General features: G+C 49.5%; 1 pseudogene; it reads left to right on the top strand.

The window, feature by feature from the left end:
• The first annotated feature begins 229 nt into the window (after positions 1 to 229).
• Positions 230 to 1,214, top strand: LOC100931178 (annotated as a pseudogene).
• The last annotated feature ends 961 nt before the right edge of the window (positions 1,215 to 2,175 follow it).

The raw sequence follows: 2,175 nt of genomic DNA, 5'->3' as shown, positions 1-2,175 counted from the left end.
CAAGGGACTGGTTTCTGGAGGAGGAAATAGGAAGGGAAAGTCTTAAGCCTGATTGAATAATGTTATTAATATCCGTGAAATGATGATTTTTCTCACTAGTAAGTTTCTAAGACAAGATTATAATTCATTTTTTCCCTAGAGCCATACCTCTATTCACTGTGGCGCCCCCTAGGGGCAAAAGAGAAGCCTTGAAGGGAGACAGAGGTGTAAATGGCCGGGAAACTCCCTGATGTCCTTCTCTGTCTCCCTTATACAAAAATTGTCGGAGGGCGGGCTCCATGGAGGCCGGACCACCCAACATGACGTTGCCCCCGCCTGGAATATCAGGATATGTTCTGACAATTCAACGCAGAATAGTGAAGGTCATAGTTCATCTGGAAGCCTTGACTGGATGAAGATCCTTTCTCTGCTCATTGCCCCGCTCGGGCTGGTCGGGAACGGTGCCGTCCTGTGGCTCCTGGGCTTCCGCGTCCGGAGGAATCCCCTTCTCCGTCTACATCCTCAACCTGGAGGCGGCCGACACTCTCTTCCTTTGTAGCTCCTTTCTTAAATCCATACTTACCCTTTCTGGAGTTTTCGATGCAACACGGAAAATTCTGTCATTCTTCAAATACATGTCCTACGCTGCGGGCCTGAGCCTCCTGGCCGCGATCAGCACCGAGCGCTGTCTATGCGCGCTCTTCCCCCTCTGGTACCGATGTCGCTGCCCAGAGCACTGGTCTGCGCCCGGGCTCTGGGCTCTGGCCGGGATGTTCGGGCTACTGGCTCTTGTTCTTTGGGATAGTTTTCATATCATTTTCACCTTCTTCACCAGCCTGTGTGCGTGGCTCCTCCTCCTCACCTGCATCATGTGCGTGTCCAGCCTGACTCTGCTGCTGAGGGTCCAGTGCAGCTCCCGGCGCCGGCCGCCGCCCAGGCTCTACCTCCTGGTGCTGCTCACGGTCCTCATGTTCCTGCTCTGCGGCGTGCCCTGGGGGGTCGGGGCTGTCCTGAGTTTCCACTTCCACGTAGACCTCATGCCTTATTGGCTCTGTGACCTCCTGGCCTGTGTGAACAGCAGTGTGAACCCCCTCATTTACTTCTTGGTGGGCAGACTAGGGAATAGGAGGAGGGAGCCTCTCAGGGAGGTGCTCCAGCGGGCCCTTGGGGATGAGCAGGAGTTGGGGAGGGAAACAAACACCCCCCACCAGCACCCAGGGAACACTCTGGCCTAAAAGTGTTCAAGAACAGCAGGCCTTGGAAAGGCCCCCCTGCCCCCAGACCCAGCTCCCCCCCCTGGGGAGGAAAAATGGGAATTCCCCTGCTATTATTTATGTGGATACCTAAGATGGGAACTCTAGGCAATGAACATTTATTAGGTGCCTATTGTATACTAGGGTCACTTCTACTCTAAAAACCTAGCTGTATAACCCTGCACAAGTCACTCAACTCTGCCTCAATTTCCTCATCTGTAAAATGAACTATCAAAACAAAATGGCAAACCTCTCCAGTATCTGTGCCCAGAAAACCCCAGATAGGGTCATTAATTTGAACAAAGAAATCCAGGAACTGTACTAAGCCCTTCAAAACATTGCATTTAGGGGCTGATAGGTGGCACACTGGATAGAGCAGCAGCCCTGAAGTCAGGAGGACCTGAGTTCAAATCTGGTCTCACACACAACACTTCCTAGCTCTGTGACTCTGGGCAAGTCACTTCACCCCAATTGTATCAGCAAAGAAAAAAAAAATCCTGTTTTATAATCACAATACAATGTGTTTTCCACACATCCATTTTAGATTTGAGGAAACAGGCAGACAGAGGTTCAAAGACTTGCTCAGGCTCCTAAAACCAGGAAGCACCCTGAGGCCAGATTTGAACTCAAGACTTTCATGGACCACAACTGGGTAAGTGAGCAGAACCAAGACAACATTGTACACAGTAACAACCAAATTATGGGATGATCCATTGTGATGGATTTATCTCTTCTGAAGTGTGGTGATTCAAGGAAATTCCAATGGACTTGTGATGGAAACTGCCATTTGCATCAAGAGACAGAATTAAGGGTGCTGGGTCTGGTTTAAACCAATATTTTCCATATTCCCTTGATTTTTTGTTTGTTTGCTTTTTCTCTCTCTCAATTTTTTTCTCCTTCTTGACCTGGATTTCCTCTTAGCATGATGAATATAGGAAGTATG

The sequence above is a fragment of the Sarcophilus harrisii genome, chromosome 6 (assembly GCF_902635505.1).
Source record: "Sarcophilus harrisii chromosome 6, mSarHar1.11, whole genome shotgun sequence".
NCBI lineage: Eukaryota > Metazoa > Chordata > Mammalia > Dasyuromorphia > Dasyuridae > Sarcophilus > Sarcophilus harrisii.
This window is presented reverse-complemented; position numbering and strand designations above follow the sequence as displayed.